The sequence below is a fragment of the Ammospiza caudacuta genome, chromosome 3, assembly GCF_027887145.1.
Source record: "Ammospiza caudacuta isolate bAmmCau1 chromosome 3, bAmmCau1.pri, whole genome shotgun sequence".
NCBI classification, from domain to species: domain Eukaryota; kingdom Metazoa; phylum Chordata; class Aves; order Passeriformes; family Passerellidae; genus Ammospiza; species Ammospiza caudacuta.
This window is the reverse complement of record NC_080595.1, coordinates 103,991,665-104,016,780: the sequence shown is the minus strand read 5'-3', so window position 1 is coordinate 104,016,780 and position 25,116 is coordinate 103,991,665. Positions and strand designations below refer to the sequence as shown.

Sequence of the window (25,116 nt, the reverse complement as noted above, 5' to 3'; positions counted from 1 at the left end):
AATATCCCACCTTGCAGAGGGTGAAACCAGAGACAAATCTCCAGCCAGAACTAAAATAAGCACAGGATACTTGGAGCAGATGTGGTCATACTGGTGAAAGTGTACCTGACATTCTGTCCCCATTTGGGTAGTAGGGTATTTTTTGCACAGACAAAGAAATGCCAACGTAATATGGATTATCTAATAGTCTACATATCTGGATGTTTATCTAGGATCTCACTGTACAGGATTCCAGACCTGTGGATCGTTTGATTATCCCAGGATCCCTCTGAGTCTAGCAAATCTCAGTCTGTTATTTTGCTCACCCCTAAAGAATTAGTATTGTAAGACCCCCTGAAACCTCTCATTTTATCTTTATGCCCCCATCATACTCAATGAATTCAAATTGCTAACTTGCATGACCTTAGAATACAGGCTGCTATGTGATTCATTTTTAATTTGCCTTAATCGAAACACTGAGAATGGAAGATAAAAGTTAAATAGCAATATTCAAATTCACATTTATTACTACTCTAAAGGGTGCAATTAATCTACCCTGAGGAAGCCAAAGAAGGGTGGAAGGTCTCATTTGGATGCTTTCTGGCACAGCAAGGACCACTGTGACAAAAGCAGAGCACAGCAGTCACAAGGAGTTGTGCTGCTCTGGGTAGAGGAGTTACAGAGCAGATGCAACCTCCACAAGGCATCCTCCCAACCCACCATCTGAGTGATACAGTGGTTCTACCACTTCTGAATAGAAGTGAAGGGGCAAGGCTGCAAGTATCTCACAGCTGTAGGTGCTCAGAAACAGCATCAAAAGCTGCTGTTACCCCCACAGGGTAAAAGGAGCTCTGAAACTGGAGTACAGCTCTCACTGCATCCACAAAAGCAGCTGCACTGTTTGGGAACACAAAGCATCTCAGGTGTCCTTTAATGCACTGGGCAGCTCCCAAACTGCCTAGGGGACATGCTCAATAGGTGAGAAAGGCACTAAGGGTCAGTAAATTACATCAGTTAACATTTCAGAGTTGACTTACATATTTCTGTTAGACAGAGGGATTGCACTTTCACATTGCCCTGTTATGTACTGTGTTACAGGGCAAAAGAGTATTTTCTTTCACTGATGAGATGAGCTTTTGTATTTCATAACACAGCTGTTTTTACTGACAAGTGAGATTTTAAAGACAAGTTAAGCTTCTTGCATACAAACCCACCATTAAGAGGAAAGAGCTCAGGTCCCCACCTGTGTCAGGAAGGAAAACATTAACACAGCTTTGGAGCAGTCGATTGAGTGTTAGCTTGTCTGCTTTATTTGTAATGAACCATGAACAAGACAGCAACTTTGACTAACAGTTAATACCTTGACCTAGCACATATATTAAACCAGACATAGCCCCAGAGAACAGGTTTACTCCCAGGGTCAATCTATGCAGGAGAAAAAAGTGTTATATATTGGTTTGGCTTGATCTAATTCAGCCACAGCACAAACTGGAGCCAAATACACTGCAGGAATGGTCCTTGTGCAAACACGGCACAAGGGCCAGCTGACAGGTATTACACAGGCCAGAAAAATGGAATCTATTAATGCAGGGCTGCAGGAGAGGTTTCATAGCATGCAGTGACCTTCCTTCCTCCTGTGCCTTCCGCTGCTCAGCAAAAGGACTATGCAGGATACTGGAGCAAAAGCTGTACAAGAGGGTAATGGCTTTCTGATCCATCAACTAAAAAGAGAAATTCAGCAATTCGATTTCAACAGGTATCTTTTAAAAATACTTCATGACATCTATGCTGCAGATAACGGGTGTTGCAAGAAATTCCCTTAGCATGAGGAAATTTACCCAGGCTCTTTTTTCTCCTCTTACGCTAGAGTAATGCAATGGTCCCCAAATCTTAATGTACGTATTGTTTCTGATTTGTATCTTACAGCGAATAATCACAAACCACAAACACTTGCCTTAAGGGGCTGTAAAAGAAACTAGACTATGACAATTATTCAGATCTCACATGGGTCCAAACAGCCCCCCTAACCTGGCAGTTAGTTCATCCTAAGAGATGGATTCAAAATATTTCTCTCTTTCTGCTCACGGTAGCAGCTGAACACAGGTGGCAAAATGGCCTTTTATTTCAGCAGCAGCTAGATCCAAATGATGTCAGCAATACAGTAGGTAAAAAAACCACACAGGACAGGCTGCAGACCTGGCTGATCTCTTTTTAAAAGAAAAATCAAGAAATGACTTTTTACTAGCTTGAAATTTTCACCAGCATGACCACTCTTCATAACAGGAGATGAAAACTTGCAATGCCCTGTCCAATTACTCTCAAAATGAATGACCTCCTGACAAGATTTTACTGCTTCACCTACGAAGCTGAATACCCAACACAAACCTTTTGGTGCAAACATCCTTGGCTGCGGTTTTTTTTTTTCTGAATGGTTACATTTTCATCATTGTCATCACCTTCACCAGATGCTCATTGCTCAAAAGCTCAGTCAAGGGCGAAGGACAAAAACATGGCAATGATGTAAGGGCAGCTGTGGAATGATTACTCAGGATGAAATCGATAGCAGTGTGCTACTGTTGGGAGATCAGCAGTACAACTGAAAGCTACTGAGCCAAAAGTGGTTTCATCTTCAATCAGGAAAGCAGGGTGTATGAGGACCTGATTTAGTTTCCTTCAGGTTGGAATGCACTGTTGCAGCATGCAAAGTCTGCAGCTTCCCCAGGCATCCCTTCCAAACCCAAATATTATGTGGTATGAATGAGATTAGAAAATATTAATCAGCATGTATACTGGGAGAATATGGAAATACTTTGCTCTTCTAAAATAAATTAATTTGCACAATGACTGTAGTATGAATTCAGTTTCAGGGCTTATGTTGCATGTATTCTACTTGCCAGAAAAAATGCAAGATACTAGTGGGTCAAAGGATGGTTTCATATGGGAATATAATTGGATGCAGTGGCAGGTTGAACATTCCTTCAGCAAGGGAATATTTACTAGAAGCCTTTTTTAAATTCTGATATACAATTTAGCTAGAAGAAAAAGTTACACATCCTTCTCTGAGAGAACAGGAGGCTGCTACTGCTATTGACTCATTTTGAGACTGCCTTAATGGCTTAATTGTTCAAGACAACTTATAAATAAGTGTCTTATTTTAAACCTGTTGCTGGGAGAGAGGCTCCAAAATGAAAGTAATCTTTAAAGACAGGAGAATTAAGGTACTTTTCCATACAGGCTATGCAAGTTCTCTTTATAAGAGATTTTTCACTATGCATTAATAAGCACAGTCAACAGTACTTCCAAAGAACAATGTGTTCATGGGATAACATGTTTCCTGAGACATATGTTCAAAAATGAAGAAAGCATGTTCTGGATATTGAATTTGTCCACAAAATGATGGATGTGTCTTTCGAGAAGCAGTTCTGAAACAACAATTTATCAGTCCTGCTTTATTTGTATGCCCATCAGGAAAGACAATACTGTAGGATGTGCGGGCTCACTTGGAGCACAACAGAAGTTAAAACAGAAACAGCGGGAATATCTACAGCAGATGATCAGAACCAGCTAACTAAAAGCACATTCTATAAGGAAACTTCAGCTGCTTCTTCCAGAAGAGGCCAGGGACAGAACAATCCCAGTGCCTTTATACAAAAACAGATCTCCCCTAACTTCCCTCATGAAAAAACATGATCTAAAATTGGATCTTTCGGAGATTCTGTATGGGTTTTCACATTTATTTGGTTTGCCAACTCAGAGGTTTTTTCATGTGTTGAGAAATACAATCCACACCAACTTGCAGCCCCTGGAAAGGCTTGTGGCTGCACACAAGGTGCCACACCGCAAAGAATTCCCAACCTGCCTTCCCTTCCTGCATAAGGACTGAGTAAGACAGAAGCCATTCTTGCAGCTGCAGATCTCCCTGAAACAGAAAATACCAAACACCTGGTACCATTCCACCAGCTCTCCTGCAGCACTATCATATTACATTTTGACTATCATACAATAAAGAACCCTCTGTCTTCATTAAATGAAGGAGGAAGTGGCAAGCTGGGGTTAGAGAGAGTAGGGCGGCAATGAGAGAGCAAACATCCTGCAAAACACGTTCAGTCCTGAACTACGTCTTGGAGATCTGTAGCAACAACACTAGGCAACAACCCAGTTTTTTGGTTTACAAAACAAAACACCCAAATCCTCAGAATGGACAGAAAATTCCCCACCCTTCTGGAGAAAGTGCAACATACAGCCAAAAATCTTCTTGGGCGAATGCACATTGCAATTTTCACAATATTCAGTATTTTCTGACTTAAATCAGTAGTTTCTATGAGTCCATAAAAAAACCTAGGAAATGCCTAAGAAAAACTGAGGATACCAGATTTTCCACCTTGCCTTAAGAATAGAGCCTCACTTTTACAGTAATGTTAAAGAGTTAAGACTGACAAAGTCCCTTTGCTGGGAGGGGAGACTGTCACCTGCTGGCACAAAAGAAAAGGGTATCTCAGCACACTTGCAGGGAAGCATATGTCTACAGCTCTATTTTCTGCAGGGGTCTATCTATCTGCTTCCCAAGAGGCCAGTGCTGAGCTCCCCAGCTAGAAGAAGAGACTCCACAGCAAATTTTCTTAGGTGGGCAAAAGCAGCAATGTTGGTTTATGACAGGACTCATTCCCTTAAAAAATATTTATGCCCTCAATACCATTTTTTGCAGGGTGGAGGAAAAAACTGGTCACAGAAAGCATTTTTAAAAGAGGCATGTGCTTGTCTTTTCCCCCTACATCAGTGAGCAAGGTTTCACATTAGAAATCAGGAGCAAGTTCATCATATACCACTCACTCCTCTGTGCTGTGTGAGTCTGGCAGGCCTGCTCTATCCCTATAAATGTGGGAAGCTCTTCAGAAGGACTGAACAGCTGTGTTCTTGGGGTGCCCTGCCACAACAAAACCATCAGGGAGAGAGCAAAGAGGCCATCTGACATCTCAGGCTGCAGGGAGAAGGGAAGAGCCACCAGTGCAGCTCTGCATCAGGTGCAGCAGGCGGCATGGGCTATCAGGGTGCTTCCTTCACAGGCACAGGGAGAAGAGGCTCCTTACTCTTGAAACCTATAACCACTTCTGGTTTCTCTCCTTTCTTGCCTGGTGATGGAGAGAAGTAGCCCTATCCAGGTATCTTGCAGTGCTCCTCAACAAGCCCCCTGCCAGGGCACTGCCCCAGCACTGAAAAGATTTGGGTGTTTGCCACTGCATTCTGAGGTCTCCCCTGAGATCTGAAGGGATGCTGGCTGCTGCCACTGCTCAGAAGAACAAGCAGCACAGAGAGGGAGCACAGCCTTCCCAGCCAAAGCCCTTGTACACAATAAAGAAATGAAACACAGAATGTGGTGGAGTGTGGAAAGCAGCTGCCTACCTCCTGAGTTACAGATTTTGTCCAGAAGATTTCCATATAAAAATAAGCATGGGAGTTTCTAAAAAGCTCTCCCAGACAAGAGTGGCTGCCAAGCCAATGCACCATAGCCAACACAAAAAGCTGGAAGGATCTGTGGAGACAGGGCAGCTCCCTTGAGGCTGGAAACTGATGGCTCTGGCAGCAATGCTGAAAGGATGCTACAGTGTTTGCTGCAGCAGAGCTGCCCACCTCAGCTTGGGAGAAAAGGAAACATTGCAAATGGAAACAACGGGACCTCCTACAATAATTACACAGGAAAATATGAAAGTATTTAAAGGCACTCTCTCTCTCACTCTCTCAAGGTGTTTAAGTTAAGAAGCATCACAGGAATTTCAAATAATGGATTAATTTCAAAGATGTGTATGACACCCTGTCAGACCTAATGAAGAACCAAGGGTTTGGAGACAAGTCTGTGAGACTCAATTCTGTTAGCCACAAGCTTTCACAAGCAAGGACTCCTGCTGAACTAGAAGGCAGCTCCTCCATGGCATCAAGTGCCCCTTCTTGAAGTGACAGCTCACACATCTAAGTGTACATATTACTATTGCCTGTTAGCAATCAGATACTTCCATTTGAGGCATGAAGCTTAACTTCTCCAAGGTGCACTCCAGGGACACAGCTGCTGCAGCCCTGACCACACACTGCACACCACCTTGATAAGATAGAAACCACCACAGTGCTCCAGCTGTTACTGCAGGAAAACCCTATGCAGGAAAAAAATGTATGTTTGGGATTCTGACATAGCCTGGATAAAATATACATGCAATCCAAATTCTCCTTGTATGAAGCTCCAACAAAGTATCAACTAGTAAACAAATAAACTAAATCTTAGTATTATAACACTGTTGCAAAACAGTTTAGAATAGCAAAAAATTTAATCTTACAGATTTATTCCAAGGAACTGGGTGTCAGTAAGACCTGAACATCGTTTGTTTAAAAAGTGGTGATTTCAAAGCTGAAAGTTTTCATTATCATCTCTCAGCTTGGATCAGCAAGTTCAAAATCAAACTTCTGATGTAAATATAAATATCCCAAAACGGTGTAGTTTCAAAAGTGAGGTAATATGATTGCTGCATCTCCAGATTTAACAAACTGAGTCAACTTCCTCTGCATTTTCCATCACCCACCCCCCTCCCTGTCAAAGCAATTCACCCCTCTGGTAATTCAGGTACGCTAGAGGGAAGTGTTGCAGGACAACACTTACCATCTCCTCCTCTCCCGGGCAATTCAAAAGAAGGCAACAAAAGACTCAGTAATTGAGAACTGTTCTCTGAATGAAAAGGTCCAATTTTACAAGATTCATCACAAAGTCTCTTACTAATCAACAGCCTTGGCACTCTTACTCTTCCACCTCACACAGACATTTCTGGAATGTCTTTCAGGCTAATGGGGTAAAAAAAAGGGTAGTTCAGCAGGAAGCAGCAGAAGGTAAAGAAATGAAGAATCTGAAATCGATCCTGCTCCTGTCCTACACAGCACAACATCTGTCAGAAGCATCAGCAGAGTAGGACTATCTCCTTGGTAAGTACCGTTTTCTTTCTACTTTTTCTGTTTTGGTACCTCCAGTAATGTTGACAAACTGTTTACACACAAGAACAATACTTGTAATTTTGCATCAACAGTCTTGTAGCTGACCTCTTACAAGGCATCTGAGTTCTTATATAAGCTAGATTTGAAGACTGAGAACAACAGATTTCTATTTTCATCTGGTTAGGAAAAGTCCTATTTGACAAGTTCCCTTGCTACACTCCATGTTAGTTTGCTGACAGACCTGCTGGGATGAGGATATACAGAAATTCACTTCAGAAGTGGCAGGAGGTTTTACTACCATTTTTATGAGAAGAATATGCTCTTTCTTGCTCTGATTCAAAGCTTATAAAAACCAATTAAGAGATTTAAACAAAGTCAGCAGAACCAATATGGGCAAGAAATGTCTCGTTCGAGTACTAGACCTGGAATCTGGGCAACCTTTGCAACAGAGTGCCAGTCTCCTCTCAAAGAATGCTTTCTCTGCATTTTCAGACACAGCTCTGCTCTGGACCACACAAGGGACATAACAATAACAATAACAATAATAATAATAATTTTTCATTCCTTGGATTTAAACTCATTTGAACTGATCATTGCTAGTGCAGTGTAAATAAACTTCCCTGGAGATCTAACCCCTCAGTATAGCACTTACAGAGATAGATATTAAAACAAGGAAACAAAAATCCTGAAATATATTTTTCAGACTTCTGTGCAGTGTCAGGGCATGCAAAAGAACACAGTAAAAGCGAGGTATGTGCAGAAAGTTATCCCAGTTTTGATGAATGTGTTTATTTGGGAGTGCAACAAGAAACCCAAGGAACTTGTTTGCCCTGGATTAATGTAACACCAAGGAGGAGTTAATGAACAGTAAAGCTGCAAAGCAAATCACAGAGAGAGCAGAACTGCCGGAATTAGTCAAGCGTTTCTGCCGATGGTGCGAGCCTGCTCTGGGGTTCCAGGTCATGGCTTCCACACAAAAGTGCACTCTTACCTCTCCAGAGCCCTGCCCAGCCACGGCCTGTCCTGGGCACCACACAGGCCACGTCTCCCACACAGCAGCAAATACTCAAGGATGTCTTTAGGGTTTACACCACAGCATTCTCTTCTTACAGTTTTTCATGTTTAGTTTCCTTTTTAAATAAAAGTCATGGAAAACCAAAACCAAATATCCAGCAGTACCCTTGCCTCTGTGCTCTCTCCTACCACTTGCCATGCTAATGCTCACAGGACTTGCACTCAAGGGTGTTTAAAAGCACGGTACACACCTCCTCCAGCACCTGAACTACAGGAATAAGCTCTGGAAGACACAAGCATACAGGGCAGCAGAAGAGGACTGGCTAGTGGGGAGGAACAGAGTCAGCTCCTTGCCACAGACTTTCACACGTATTTGTAAGACATGAGAGGAATGCTGGGAGTCAAGCTTTTTTTTTTTTTAGAGGGGGGAAAAGGAGAGGGAGGTGTTACTGAATAGTGAGAAATTACATCTAGTGGCTGAGTACAGCATAAATGAGAACAGGTTCGGCACTTTCTGAAAGGCAGTGAAGATGCTGATAAGACTTAGGGCACCTGTTGTAATTGGTGACCTCAGCATGGGCTGGAGTGGATTTCTATATCTGTGAACATGCTTATGAATTATGATTATGAATGCATAAATATAAATAGTGCAGAATGATTGTACTTGCTTTATTTCTGTGGCTGTCATGTAGTCTTGATCAAAATAAAGAAGAAAGTGCATACATTAACACTGGTGGGCTGATGGGAGGAAACCAAAAGCGAAAACCTGCTGCCATGTTTGTCTCTCTTTGTGCAAGTTACAAAAACCTCCTTAGAAAAGTACAGTAAACTGCTAAAAAAATTTTCAGTTTTATTTCTCAAAGACAAGTTATGGGAAAAATATTCAGCCAACATCCAATTCTGAGGCCCTGAATGTCTATTTATTCCACAATTTAGAGCAAAGACCTCTAGTCCTTTACAATTCCATTTCCCTTTCTCTCAAGCTGTCTTACATTTAAGCAAAGACAGTCTATATTTCTAAGTGGAAAACAGGTAAACATTGGTTATTCCATTTGCAAAAAGTTAAGCTGTTATCACCATAAAGCTGAAGAAAAAATTTTAACAGGTTAGAGGATAATGTTTCTGTGATTATTTTTTTCTTTACCTCATAAATCAAGCCAGGAATTCTAAAGCAATTCTCATTCAAAATGCCCTTGGGTTCTTTGAAGACATGTGGTGGCAGGCCAGTAAGACTTTCACCATTTTAGATTTTGGGGAAAGAATGAGAGTTACACTTGAGAAAAGCTGGGACAGACTGCACAATAATGACAGCAGCAGTTTTGGTACAAGACTTTGTTTCATTAAACATACTGGGCTGAATACAGTAGTAGGACATATTTGCTGATTCAGACACTACAAAATGAGAATTCAAGAGTAAGTTTAGTTTATGTAAACACAGTCTGAAGACAGTCCTGGCATTGGTTTGAATAGTATTGGTCTGAAGAAGTATCTGCACAAAGCCTTCAGCTGCACCAGTCCATTTCACACCCTGCCCGCTCTTGTTACACCTTCTCCTTGTCCTGGTCTTAGCTGGGATAGAGCAAATTTTCTTAGTAGCTGGTTCAGTGCTGTGTTTTGGATTTAGTGTGAGAACAACGCTGGTCACACACTGATGTTTCAGATGTGGCTCAGCAGTGCTTGCCCTGAGTCCAGCCCCTTTCAGGGTCTCCTGCTCTGCCAGTGAGGAGGGACACAGGAAGCCAGGAGGGAGCATGGCCAGGACAGCTGACCTGAACTGAAGGGATATGCCATATCCTGAAGGGATATGCCATACCAATAAAGCAGGTTCTGGACTTGGGGGACCAGACTAGGGACTTGATTCCCAACAGAAATAAGACTTTGATGTTTAATGCACTCACCATTATCATTAGTCAGAGACAGTTTGATACAACACAGACACAGACTTTACCTAAGTTCTTCTGGAAGGAAGGCCACCATAAGAAACAGTATCTGCAAAAAGTAATCTAAATTCCTCTATAAAGTTGTAATACAAGGTCAAGCTGCCCTTCACAATTGTATCTGTAGAGGTGATGTTTGTGAGTAATCTCCAAACAGGTCATGCAAACAAAACAATGAAAATTCTGATCCTCTTGCCTGGACCACTGGCAGACATGGAGCTGAAGGACCTCTCAGTGGGTTGTGGGCACCCTCTGTGTTATCTTTATTATTGCTAAATTCTTTGCAAGTTCTGCAGAAGACTCTTCCCCACTCCATGCAGAAGTTCACTGGTGGGAATCTCAGTCAGATAACAAAAGTGATTCCCTACCTCAGGGCTCTTTTGTTCCAACCCAACTGAACAGCCCAGATCCCAAATGTCCTCCTTCATTTGTTCTGTGCAAGCCATGCAGAGCAAGAGTCCCAACTCAGCATTTGATTCGCAAGGAATGCCTCCCCACCAAGCCCAAAATAAACAAAACCATGCTTCCATCCTATGCTACTTATATTGCAAACTAGGATCTCAGCTAATTTTAAAAACCTATGCATCAACACAAAATACTTCCAGGACAAGAAACTGAAGTTAATCTCTCTCAGCTCAGGCTATGGCTCAATTAACACATCTCACCTTGAATATCACATTGCTCTTCCCTGTATCTTGAGAATCTTGCCAGCTGTACTAACATAGGAACAACAGAAGAAAGCAGCTTGCTTGGCTCTTGCATCAGGTGACTGAAATGAGCATTGCACAAGAGTGCTTTGATGTTATAAAAGGCCTAAGAAAATGCCAGGGGTTTGGGGTGTATTTCTTGCTGTGTTTACTCTCTTACCAAAGGGCACTTGTCACACACATGCCATCTGCTGCACTGAAATGCAACACCTAACCAGGTAAAATAAAAATCTCCCACACCAGCAGGCTCTGTGTACAGATTCAAAGGATCACCACTAATATAATTTTAGGTGTTTCAAGAAACTATGCTACAGAGACTGCATTTCTTGAAAGCTTCTCCTCCTGTAGGACAGAACCTCAGCTCCCAGGGAAGACTCTGCCCTCATGGCTGCACACAAGAAGTCACAGGCTCACAATCCAGAAATATTTGTACTTGTGTCAGGTATGGAGAGCTGAGAGTGCAAAATGAACACAAATGACCCTCACTACCCCACACTGCCCCCTGATCCCCCTCCTTTCCCCTGGGTGCTCACAGGCACTGCAGGAACCCAAAGGAGCAGTCCTGCAATAGAAGCCATCTCTAGGAACTGAAACGGGCTTTAAAGACACTCAGCCTCTTAATGCTTGTGGATATTTCCCACAGCCTGAAAGAAAGGAAAACCTGGAAATGTGTTACTACATGGGCTTACCTACAGCACCTTGGTAAAGTCAGGATCCCTTAGTACAAGCAACTCCTTGGTCAGCCACTATCAGGAACCATGGAGGATGATGCTATTTGTTGCACTCATTTCATTCTCCTTAAGTCTTCAGTCAAAATAGATGCTTTGGTCTATTCTGAGTACTGAAAAGGATCATGCAGGTCAGTGTATCTGCTTTATAGTTAATGAATATTCTGAAATCTCAGCATATCTGAGAGTCTCCTTCATACTTTACAAGAGCCCAGCTCGTTCAAGATTGTTAAGACATGGAGAACATTTTACATTATCTGCCCACAAAGGTTGCCCAGGTCCTAAAGAGCGAAGAAAATAAGAAGCAAAAAAATCCCAAACCTGATGACAGAGAAACAGAGAAGAGCAGATCATGCTAGAGGGACATCATATTCCTGGACTATCTTCCCAGAAGCATACAGGATTTTCCTCATGGCCATCTCCTTCCCTACCCTTATGAAGCTCAGCACCCCTGCACCTCTTACATTTGAGGACACCCTTTTGAAAGAGATTCCATTTTCACTTGTACAACATACAGGAAAAACACAATAAAAGTCTCAAGAAGGTGGCAGTCCCTGTCCAGTAAGATAGAAATAGATATTCCTTAACCATCACTCCTACCAAGGAACACAGTGGTCAGTTGTTATCAAAAAACCAGCACGCTGATAAGGACTGGAAGCCTAGCAAAGCTAGAAGACAACCAGAAAAGCCCATAAGCTACTGATATTGGAACTGAGAGAGTTGAAAGCAGTCAGAGATGGAAACATGCCCCAAGATCCAAAACAATACTAGAGCTGAAGTGAAAGCAGAAAAAATAAGATTGCAATTGAGACAGATAAAGGCCAGAGGATAGGATGAGGAAGAAAATACTCAACATAAAGCCTTTAAATAGCCTTGGAAGATGTGTCATGACCATCAAACTGATCTATAAAGATAGCCTGGAAAGGTATGGAAGAGGGACACATATCCTTTTCCATTCACAAATTCTTTCTTAAAGGATTGTCAAAAAAACCTTTTGCTCTATTCACATCTCTTTTGGGTTCTAAGTGTTGACTCAGCACTTATTAACCACTGTTAGGAGCACAACTAGCAAAACAACAGGAGATTTGCAGGAGATGAGAAACAGATCAAAGAAAATCAGATGATTCTGTTATCAATGGTACGAAAGTACTAGGACAAAAGAGGGGGGAAGATGAAATTGGGGAACAATGCAGAGCTTTTAGAAAAGGCACAGAAGGAAGAGAAAATGGGAAAATTAAATGGTAAAAAGGACAAGGACATCTTCATTACCTTACAATCACAGGAGTGGCCTAATAGGGTAGAAGCACACATTGGTGTCTCAGGGCAGACAGGACCAAACTTCACTCCTGAGCTGTGCTGCTCCATCTCTGGATTTGCTGGTTCTGCAGTGTGAGTAAGGAGTTACCAGCGGAGTTCTGCTCTCTCCTGGCACTACAGGACTGAATCACACCTACCCAGGGGAGCTGCAGGTGCCACACAACCACCAGCTCCCAGTGAGGTATAAAACAGGGATAGAAAACTAAGGAAAAGGACAACTGACTCTCGTGCTGTTTTCCTACAGTTTGTCTTCCATTTTTGGCTCAAGACAGGGAGGCAAAAAGGAGGGGTAGAAAGAGAATGCAAGCAGATCATATATTTGTATTCTTGTTTTCCAGTCCTTCCAGAAAGGCCAGTTTTGTAAACAGCGAGAAAGCTGAGATTTTCTTTATCTTGTTAACTACTCCCATGACTGTAACACACCATGCAGAGTTCACAATTATCTCTCTGCTCAACATTATCAAAAATGCACTGCAACTTCTTTGGCAACATGTTCTTTTAGTCAGGCTATCTGCACCTAAAAACACTCAGCCTTTTGTTTCAACAGCACAGACCTGCATGCTGAATTATAAAAATTGTCCAATATCATATTATCTTGGCTACAGATTTAATTTCACGGAATATGAAACTTCACTGAAAATCATTGTACAACAAGACAATGAAACGTAAACATTCACTTCTGTCTTTTTTCCCTTTATATTAAGTGTGAGCCTACTACAACTCCCTCTGGGAGGATATTTTTCATACAAAGCCACATTCTTTGAGTCTTATTCACATAAACAGTCATGGAACTGAATGAGATGAGCCACAGAAGCAGGGAAATCAGGTTTTAATCCAGTATTACTGATACAAAATACAACATAAAATTTTAAAAGAACAGGATAATACGCACCCATCTTTAAACTATCTAATAATGCAAAAACTACTTGAAGGTTTTGTTTTTCAGTTCTACCCTTCTAAGATGTAATACACTAAATTAATTATAATTTTGCTGCAAACAATTTGTTGATAATTACCTCTCTGTGGACCATACTGTTATTTGAGTACAAATCATGAGAATTTTTTTAAAAGTCATTATTTCAGTATCACTTTATTCTTGATCCTTAATTAAGCAAGGCCTGAAAATCCCACTTGCGGAGCATAAGGGAAGTGATTTTCAAATGGTACTTGCTAAAATCTGCTAACTTTTGCATTACACTTTGCCTGACTCTGTTTTCCCTGAAACACCATATGTATTTTGAGCTAAGCTTAACATAGACAAATCATGAAAAACTTCTGTTAGCAGAAAAGTGGATACTCATTCTCAAAATTTGAATAATGACAACTGATCAACTGAAGGTCAGTTTTATGCTTTTTACAGGCAAAAAGGACAGACATACAACACACGCTTGCTGCTGTATTAAAACTTACAATGTGACTTTATTAATGACCATCAAACTAAGACACTGCCTATATAGTTAATGCTTTCCAAAATCTCAGTCCTTTGGGGAAGATGACAAGTATACAGCCCCCTAGAAAGACAGAAAAATCCTTCATCTTAGTGTGAAACACTGTAGCACATATTTACTAATGTTCTGAGAAATTCCATCATAGTGTCACTCTCCTCTGATAACCTTCTCTGGCTTAGCTTACTTGAAAAGCACATTTAGTGCTTTTTCTGCTAAGGCAGAGTATCCTGTGTTTCACGAGAGTTACACAGGACTGAAACACAGCAAGTTCTCAATTTCACTGACACTCTTTATTCCATGTCTGGGAAAGGCTGAGAATGGGTCCCAGACAAAACTAGCTTTAAACCACAGCTCCTGAGTACCTCAACACTTATTTCAGCCTAGTCAAGGAGAGAGTCTTAATTTCAAATTGTGAGGAGAACAAATAAACCTTTAAAATGTTGGTTTGTTTTTTCCTTTCGAGCGCTGTGCTCAGTTCTTCTGAATGCACCCTTACCTGTTTTCTTGGTGCGTCTGCTCACCAAAACCAGCTCACCCCATGTAAGTATATGCAGACATTTGCTGCATGTACAAACCCACATATGATATGTAAGCTAATTCATATTATTACAACTTTTCAAAAAAGTCATTCTTAAAAGCTGTAAATGCATGTATCCAAGTTCTGCAAGCTTTGAATATGTTTCTGTCTTCCATAACATGTATCCTACTTTCAGGATTACAAACAAAAAGAAGAAAAACTGGCACAGTTCTAGTAAATGAAGCAGCAGCATCCTCCTCATTTGTATGTCTGCAGTTATAGACATGAAAGACTAAATTCTCTGAAAGAATATGGAATCCAGAAGTTTGCTTTTAAACTTCTCAACCACGTGTTGATGGGTAGAGATAAGGGGAACAGAAAGGAGGGAGAAAAAAAATTGAGTTTGTTTTTTTCAACCTAAAATACTCTTGTATGGAGATAATGAATCTGGGATTAATTTCTTAAAATATATAGGGCTTTTTTCAGTTAAGAGACTCTGGCAAGGACCAGAGCTTATGCCTGCAAATTCTGCTTTGATTTGTTGATACGGCATGCTACTTAGGGCAAGTATTCATACCACCCTTTTAATTCTGCCATTCACTTTCCCATTGGGACCCATCTTGCTTCCAGGTAAACAAAGTGTAAAATTCTTATTGAGAAAGGATGAATAAACAAAGCAGAGCTAAATATAGAAACAGTCAACCTGTTCTGACAAGTAGGAAGAATGAGAAGCAGAAGTGAGTTACTGTAATACACACAGGGTTCTCTTTAACCAAAACTAAATCCCAAACAGAATACTGAAACTTAAAATTTTATGAAGCAAGCTGGGATGTGACTGCAATGTAAAATAGATGGAGCTGAATGTTGATTATTTGGGCACAAGACAGACCTTTAAACTAAGCTACTTCACATTTGTGGTGAGCATACACATAGCCTGTTACCACACTTGCACTGATGTGATTTCCCAATAACTCATGTCCAATCCCCAAAGATTCCCTCCAAAGGAAAGAAGGCTGCTTAAAAGGAAAGAAAAGAAATAAAACAAACAAACACAAAAAAAGTCCCAGTATTATAAAAGCTAGGCAGTCATGGGATAACAGGAAAAGTCCTCATCTGTACAGAGAACCAGTGAGACAGGAAATAAACAGTACAAGGTCAGTCTTCCCAAGAGAAGGACACTGAGCCTGCAGCCCCAGAGCCACCTGCATTGAGCATATATTGTGTTCATTACACCCACTAATGAATCGCAAGGGGACAGGGAAAGATTACAACTGTTAAAAATGGCTGGTAGATTCAAATACCATTTAAACACAGTCTGGTATTTGGGCTGGGGAAAAAAACCCTCAACTTCATATGCATAATGATGGGCTTGGGATGATTCAGGAATGAGATCCTGGATTGACAGTGGACTGGTCTTCTGAAAGCATCAGCACAGTTAAAAAGCAGGAAGGGTGCTAAAAATTACTGCAGAGAGTACAACCAATCTCACCTTTATTCAATCATCTAAGAAATGCAATTGCATCTTAGAAGTTGTCAGTCTGGCCTTCTCATCTTTAAAAAGGTTTAGCAAAACTAGAAAAGTTTCCAGGAAGGAGAACATAAGACAACCAAAGGTAGGATAATTAAGTAGAAGAAAATCAGGTTGGAGAAATACTAGAAGACATCAGGTCAAACCAGCATATTTCAAGCTCAAAAACAAGTGAGAAGAAATAACTCTTCTTATCAAATAGCAACTTTCAAGCTATGTTTGTCATTTGTTGTCTTCCTTCTCTGATTTTCTCAGGCTGTTTCCCATTCACTCATGTTCCCTCCTCAGTTTGACAGAGTCACTGATGTAGATGCCCTACAGGAGTGAAAGGCATTAAAGAGAATATGTGTCATCTCTCCCTGTAAATGAAACACAGCCAACCTAGAGATGAGAATTGGTGAGGCTGACCATGACACCATTCACCCACATCTCCAAAGCAGGCTCATCATTCCTGCAGCCATGGGACTTGCTCAGCTCCTGGCCACAGAGATGGAAGAGCTGAAGGAATTCTCCCCAGACAGACAGTCCTGTCCTAGTCAGCAAGAGATATCCACCTCTCACTGTCTTCAACCAAAGAATGATTTGTTAAAAAAAGGTCACACAGAGAAGCAGCTGATGCAAGGCACTCTGTTATTCCACCTATGTCAAAAGCATCTATGACACTTGGTAAGTTTTTGAAAACTCTTTACATTACTAGAATTTAAATAAATTAAATTTGATCCTGCTTATTTTGAGGCTAGCAGCAACTAAGGCAGCCAAGATCAACACCATCTTTTTACTGAGCTGTCCTCACTCATCCCCAAATCCAGTTCTGCTTTATCAGGCATGCTGGCAGTGAAGCTGCTCACCTGCAGGGGCACCTCCTCTTGTCTGTCAAGACACCAGGGAGTAAGTGAAATGGATGACAGCCTCACCCAGTGCATGCCAGGTCAGGATTTCTTAAAACCTGTCTTCTCCAAACTGATTAAGTGTAGTCTTACAAGGAAAGAAGAGAATCCAACTTGGTAGCAGACTGTTCATTAAGAAAATACTACACTTCAAACTCATGTTTAAGCTTACTCCACACCTGAGTCTGCCATTCATAGCAATACTTACACCATTAAAAATAACCATTAAAAATCACCATAAACTTAGAAATAATAATAAAAAAGAGCACATTGAAAGAGTATAGTTGGATTTTACCCAGAAGCTGTGAAAAAACACCACCATATATTTGCAAGAATTCAGGAGCTGTTGTAAAGTCTGGAAAAAACAAACTGATAAGAAAATGCTGCACTTTTAAAATCTGGATTCAAACCAAAACAATAACATCAATGAAAAACTGTAGATGTCAGGCAGATAATTTTGCAGCCAGAAGAAAGACTTCCTCCATCCCATAATCCTCTTGAAAGACTTCAGCCAGACAAAGTCAAGTCCCAAAAGTGCTCAGACAGAAAATAAAGGAAAATTACTCATATGTAAGCTTTACAAAATGCTAAATACCGAGTTAGGAACAGATCTGCTTGGCAGTTAGTGCAATTATTTGCAACAGTAATGATAACAGTGAAAAGATCACATCCCGCCCAAGACTCTGCACCAGCTGCAATTTCTGCATCTGTTGCACAGACAGACATCAAACTCTGAGCAGAAGTAAATCATACCTAAAATGATTCACTGTGACCACTATTAAAATGTTACTCAAATATTAAGCTCATATATAATTACCATACATTCATGGCACTTTCCCTCAGTGACTGACCCAACTGAGACAATTTAGGGCACTTTAACTCAGAAGTGTATTGGTACAATATAAATAGACCTAGCAACAGATCTTCCTAAGATGTCACATTGCAGATGCTGTTAAAACCAACAGAAAATATTCCTGACTGGCTTAAAGCAATTGGCATGTCAAACTGGAAAAGGAATTATCCCACTGCAATGCAGACACAATGAAGATGCACACCCTTAAGGAACTCACTTCCATCGATTCCAAATGCATTTTCCATAATGCAAATGAAAATGCTTTTGTCCAACAGCATGCCAAGACATGCACACAAAACCTATATCTTCAGGGGCCACTTCTCAAAGTGGGTGGTTTAGGTGGGGAAGGTAGCAAATCATGAGAGAGAGAGGAAGGCATAGGCTGTTAGAAGAAGCTTGTTTAAATCCAGGATTTGAAGGAGGCATGATTTAATGATTTGAAAAGTACTCCAAAAATGCTTTTGATCATGACATAAGATTAAAAAGCCTAGACTTTTCTGGCATAGGAGTATATCAATTTTTCTTCAGGATTATGGCAATCCCCCTACGGTACCTGTGCTCAGCACATCACACCCCAGATACCCTGTAGCCCCAGTATGCTCCATCTGGCTGGCAGCCACACCAGATACTCCCATCCACCACTTGCCACAGATGTGCCCAAATCCCATCCCTAATCACAGCCAGATTCCCCCCCATGGCTGTGGCTTGGCTGAGATGCACCTATGGCTTGGAGGAGCAGCAGTGGGTGTGGGTTGTGGGAAGGAGAGAGCCACAGAGGAGACACCAGGAAGACACGAGTGCTCGCTGGAAGGAAGCGTCTTCCTGTTCATTCCAAAAACCTTTAATTACATTTCACACATAGCAGGATCTCTGCCAAAAGATCAAAAGTAAAACAGTGCAAGAGCAAGCCAGCAATCTACAGTCCTGCATTGTACCATGAGTGATCTGTGCATTTGGTATTCCATCAGAAGTACATCACTGAGGCTACCAAGACAACCTCTCCCCATCTGGATAATGCTAGAATTCAAGCTGTTGTACTGTATCCATTAGGCCATCCAATGGGGATTGATTTATGGCAACAGGATACACCCAACTAACTATTAGTGGTAATAAACTAGATTGCTTTTAGCCTCAAAGTCCTGTGCAGCCTTAATGCTTCATTTATCACACACCTCTAAAAATGTGTCCTAAATTGACACTCATTTCATCATTGGTTTTTTTTTAATGCATTCTTGACCTTGGTATCAAACTACTGCACACCAACAGTATCCTTCCTGCTTCACTCTCAACACCTTCACGTTTCCAACTCGACCTCAGTATTTTCTAGAAAAGAAGAAAAATACCTGTCTGGCCAAACCAGCAGCTTTGAATACAAAGCATCATTGTGTCATGCACATCCTGCCAAAGGAAGCAACACACAGAGAACATCCCAGGCACAGGGAACATCCCAACACTCATGTGTTTGAAAGCTATGCAACAAATAAGCAAGGAGTCCGCATATTTATTCTGACTCTTCTGAAATTTGGAACACCTGCCTTCACAAATCCAACAGTCTTCTGAATGGCAGCATGAGATAAACCAAATACAAACAAAAGGAAAGAGACCAGTACACATAATTCAGTGACAGGTCACAGCAAGACATGGGGTATTTCAGTATTTCACTATTCTCACAACTGCTGTCAATGAACTGTAACAAACTATTCTCCATCAGCACCTGCTAACAGGGAGTGGAGTAGCCAAGTGAGAAATAACTAAGCTATTCCTAAATGGTTCACAAGTTAGCAATGGTATGCAAGAGTATTTCTAGTATTGTACTTCAGAAGCTATTCTGGAGATTTTTGGGATCAAAATAGCTGGATATGAGGCAGGGAAGAAAATTAGCCCCTTGCTGTTATGAATTAAGGTCTTTCTGAAGTGCAGTTCTGCACCTTGTATTTTTGGCTGGATCATTTAAGTCACATATTTAGTTCCTGAATAAACAAAAGGAACTAAAAATACTCATTTCAAATTTTTATTTGCCCAAAGCAATTCCAATCAATTTATGTCTTTGACAAATATATCCCTATATCAATCTTGCCAATAAAATATGGCACCTCATTTGTGGTTTTAAATAAAATACTTCCACCAGGGACCTGTTGTACTGATACAGCTCTAAAAAAAGATACAACTGTGAGTTCTCTGCCAGTTCATCCAAAGTCCTAACTGTTGAGGGAAAAAGAGAAAGTGCACATCTGAAACTAATGAGAATAAATACAGTTGTCAGTATAATTAATTTAAGAACCTGAAAGTGCTTTAAAAATGTTCATTGGTACACCACCTATCCAAACCAATAAGCATTGTTCATCCTGTTATACAGATTTAGTGAGTAAAGGACAGTGAGGTCTTTTTCTTTTACATCACATGACTCACTGGCAAAGTCAAACAGAGGTGAAGCTAACACACATGGGGAAATGCAGCTTGAGGCTCAATTGCTCACTACCACACCCTACAAGCACCTGATTTACTCAGGTATCATTCATCTCATCTAGTCTAAGAACATGGTAAGTGTGATAATCTGAACTCCAGAACATGCCACCTGTGACAGGGCAAGAGGCTGAGCCTGGTGCTGCCACTACATCAGATCAGCCAACACGGGAGCCCCACTAGCACAGACAACTTCTCACAATTTCTGTTCCTCAAAAATGAAAGGACCTCTGTGAAAAAATCTTGAAGGAAAACACCTGCATGATCAGGAGGTTTCCACTGTATTTTTGCCAATCATTTACTGGTTATTTCATTTCTTGTGTTCAAAGCCAGTCTCCTGTATGAGGTTGGTAGCACTGTCTGGGTAAGTATTAAGTAGCAAGGGAAAGTGAAAACTTCCCAGCTGAATACTACCATAAAACTCCTTTTTAATTTTTTGTTTTTTGTTTATTTTCGAACAAAAAAAACCCAACCAAAACATAACAACCAAGCCAAAACAAAAAAACAGAGAGAAAAGCAGTGACATTACTACTGCAGCTGCACAATTCCCATTTACCCTTGCAGATAGGTTCTCACAGATAAACAGGCATACATCATCTACATACCAGGCAAGTAAGTACTTTATGTAGCTATCCAACTGCAAGTTTTGCTACATGCAGTGTATTTAACTATTTTTGAGTATTTTCTGCTCAGAAATTGTTATGAAGTTCTGAAGGAGAGTCATTATACCATGTCTTGTGGTCTGCAATGCAACTGCAGATCTTACATGTAATCACACATCTCCAGAAATACCTTGTTTTCCAGCTATCTGGAGAATGAAGATTACACAATACCTGAAAGTTGAGCCTGCCAAAATAAGTTGTTATAAAACTAGCTGCACAGCCTGACACATCACCTTGAAAGAAAGTAAATAACATTCTCCTCAGACTAACCCATAGACTCAAACAGTCCTACCAGGGGATCTGATCCATGCCTAACCAATGCTGCATAAGAGTTAAGACATGGTTATATTTTTCTGTGTTTGGACAGAGGTGGACTTACTGATCTTCCCAATTGCTCCTTTAACATTGGTAGGACATTCTAAGTTCATTTAAACAACTCATGGGGCAAAGATCCACCTACCAGCAAGCTACTTTCTAACTCTCTCAGTGTTTTCCCTGTGAACAAAATATATCAGTAGCAGACAACATGTCCTTTTGGTCATGTGCATTGCAGAAATACCAAGCAGAAATCCAAATAATCGCTTCACATATAATTATAAAAACATGAAGATATTGGTTATGCCTTTTTAAAAAAACAGAGCGCTCTCTACAGCCTATGCTGTAATACACACAACACCCCAGGGCACGATAAGCTCTTTATTAATGCTTGCAATAAAAAGAACACTGCAGAACAATGACACGCCGTAGCCATGGATTTCCACAATCAGAGCTCAACAAGCAGCCAGTGTGTACTCACAAGGTGTTGAGACCTCGGGGGGAGGCGATGTTTGCAGCAAACTAGTGGAAATATTTCCAGCGGAGTTTTCAGGTGATGTCAACAACAGGAAGGATGACTTGGAGCCAGATTTCCATTTCTCATCAAACGCGGCCTTAAAAGTTGGAACAAGAGCGTTACTTCTCCTAATTTTCACCCCCAAACCCGCAAGCGAGCCCCTACATCGACACAGGCTGCTGTACCTGCGCGGCATCCCGGAGGGTCCTACCTGCCGGACGGGGGGGGTCCGTCTCCGGGCTGGAATACGGGAACACTTTCCCGACTCCGCTCCGGGGCACTGCCCCCGCCGCGGTCGTGCCCAGCTGCGGCCCCGCCACCACCTCCGCCATCACCTGTGCGGCCGGGCCGGCAGCGCCCCCGCCCCGCCCGGGCCCCCCGCGCCCCCCGGCCCCGCAGCCACACACGGAGCCCGGCGGGGCTCACCTGCGCTGCCGCTCCCGGGCGCCGCTCCCGCCGGGCCGCGCTCCGCTCTGCCCCTCCAGCGGCGCCTCCGCCGCCGGGCCGGGCTCGGGGCTGCCCCGGGGGAGGCGCCGCCGCCGCTGTGGCCGCCGCGAGGGCGACACCGAGCGGCCGCGGAGCGCGGGCGGGCAGCGCCCAGAGAGCCGCGCCGCCTCCCGCCCCTCCGGCCGGCCAGCGGGACACAGCCCCGGGCCCCCGCCCCGGCCAGGAACACAGGGCTCGGCCCGCAGCAAGGCTCCGCGAGGGCTGGACGCTCTCCTGGAGCGAAGCTCCTTTGCAGCTTAATGATGGAAGCTCATAATAATTTGCGTGGGAGCAGAAGCGCTACAGAGCCACAGAATCAGAGTGGGTCAGGTTGGAAGGGACCGATGTGGTCACCTGGTCCAACCTCCCTGGTTAACCAGGGTCGTCCTAAAGCACGTGGAATAAGACTGCGTCCAGACAGCTCTTGTCCCTTCAGTGAGGGAACTTCCACAGTCTCTCTGGGAAATCTGTTCCAGTGCATGGTCATCTACACAGTTAATAAGTTCTTCCTTATGTTCAGGTGGGACTTCCCATGCATCTGTTTCTGCCTGTTGCCTCATATCCGAGTGGTTGAGACCACCCAGAAGAGCCTGGCTCCATCGTCTTGGAAACCTCCCTTTTGGTATTTACACACAGTAATGAGGTCTCCCTTCAGTCACATGTTCAGCAACGAGGCTCAGCTCTCTCTGCCTTTCCTCATAAGAGAGATGCTTCAGTCTCACACTCACCCTTGCTGCCCTCCACTGGACCCACAGCAGCTACATGTCCCTCTTGTATGGAGGAGCCCAGAATTGGACACAATAACATTTCCCAAACTTTAGGGAGGCCAGATGCCCTTCCCTCCAGCAGGGAGCCAGTCAGCAGGCTTTGAAGTCTGAACTGAAGGACAGAGAGGAACACCTTGAAAGGAGACTGTGCCTGCTTAGTGCCTCACCCACCCCTCCAGCTATCACAACATCACTGGGACCTTCTGCTCACCCGAGTCATGTGTTCATGTGGGCAATTATGGGTGAACGTCAGTAATTCACTAACTGGTAGGGAAGCAAGTTGGACAGGACCATCTATAGACACCGGTAGAGCAGAAAGGAGTTTGTATGAGTAGGCTGAGGAAAATGGTAAAAGCGAGATTGGGAGAAGAAGGAGAAAACAGAAAACAAGCAGCTGTTCCCTATACAATGCTTGACCTCACATGCACATCACTTTCAGAGGCTGTTTCTCTGGCTTGAAGGCATTCTCAAAATGCCCTAAATTAACTGATGCCCTAAACAAACTAAACATTGAAGTATCACAGGCACTTCCTAGTTATGTCATTAATATATTCTTTTGAATGTTTTTTTAGATTATTCTACTTATGCCTTTTTCACCAAACAATTACTATGGTAGTTGTTGTTCTGTGGCAGTAGTCATACCAGAGGTTTGCATCAAAACCCTTGGTGCTCCCCAGGAAAGACTGACTGACTGACTGACTGACTGACTGGATTTATTGTTCTGATGCCTCCCTGATCTCAGCAAGACTTTGCCAAAACAACAGCATTTATCTGAAGTCTGGTGTCATTACTTAAGTTGAAGTGTAGTTGCTAAAACACATAAAAACATGCTGTGATTCTTCACACTACGATTTTGTTTGCTTATTTCCATATTCAGGATAGGCTTACTTCATGTGAATTTTATTTAATTTGATACTGTTCAAAATTGTAATGTAGGAATAGAAATATTTGTGTGAGTAACAATTAACCTGTATGTTAAATAAGTTCCATATATGTAAAAGTTGGCAGAACTATTTCATGTTTGATCATTACGACTGAGAAACAAGATGCTATGATATTGTAGGAAAAAAGCTTTATTGGCACAGGTCTGTCACCAATGTGGCATTGTGAAATGTAATAGAAATTTTCTCTCTTTAACAGGAACAGGATGAGACCCTGTTGTGACTCTGCAAACCTAGGTGCAGACAGGCTCCCTGATTGTGTGGATGTCAGTGGGACAATTCCCTGTGCTTAAGTAAAATTAACTTTTTCTAATGCAGACAATTGGTTTTGTATTCTTCTGGATTTTTTTTTCCCTAGTGGGAAGAGAAGTGAATCACACAGAAAGAATATAATGTCTGTGAACTGCAGCTCTCCATGGACAAAGTCCAGTCACGTCTATCACTGTACATGTCATACATGCAAAGATGCAACCTCTTATTTACCTCTGCCCTTGCTGCAAGTCCTGTGACTGAGGGCTGGGCACTGTTTTATTGTATGCACCCAGCTTCAAAGTCAAATGACCTGACAAAAGGGAAAGAAGAAAAAGGCAGAGGGAACTGAAAACAATCTGGTGGCAAAGGGACAGAGGAGGAGCAAGTCCTGAGGCAAGTCCTGAGTCCACAACAGATTATATTGCCAAGGGATTGGCAGAAATGCTTCAGCCCTACTCTAAAAACCTACCTGGCAATGGGCCTGGAGTCTATGTGGCTTTGAACCTGAAGCTGTGGTCAGGTCACTGATGTCAGTTGTGGGAAGAGCTGCATTGCAACCAGTCCTCTTTTTTGAGTTTCTACACCCTGATTTTGTATTTTAATATATCATTCTCTCATTGGTCATGTTTCATAGCTCTCTGTATAGAAGAAACGTAATACAGACATTTCTGGGCAAGACCCCCTATCCAAAGCTGGCCTTGAATCCTAACAGCCCTTTGTGCACATAAGTGATCAGCTGGTGTGTGAGACAGAAGCTCCTCCATTACACACCTGGAAACTCCTCCTCTTTCCATCAGTTTTCAGCAGGCTAATGCCTGTCAGGGCTGTC

The 25,116-nt window shown here is 42.2% G+C and overlaps 1 protein-coding gene across 1 annotated transcript in view; it reads right to left on the bottom strand.

Moving 5' to 3' along the window:
* The window catches only part of ANKRD6 (ankyrin repeat domain 6), an 84,704-nt gene extending 62,764 nt beyond the window's left edge, over positions 1 to 21,940 (bottom strand). Inside the window, exon 1 of the mRNA XM_058801269.1 lies at positions 21,806 to 21,940. The gene's annotated coding sequence lies outside the window, so the exon portion shown is untranslated. The remainder of the gene's footprint in view (positions 1 to 21,805) is intronic.
* Between the last annotated feature and the right edge of the window lie 3,176 nt (positions 21,941 to 25,116).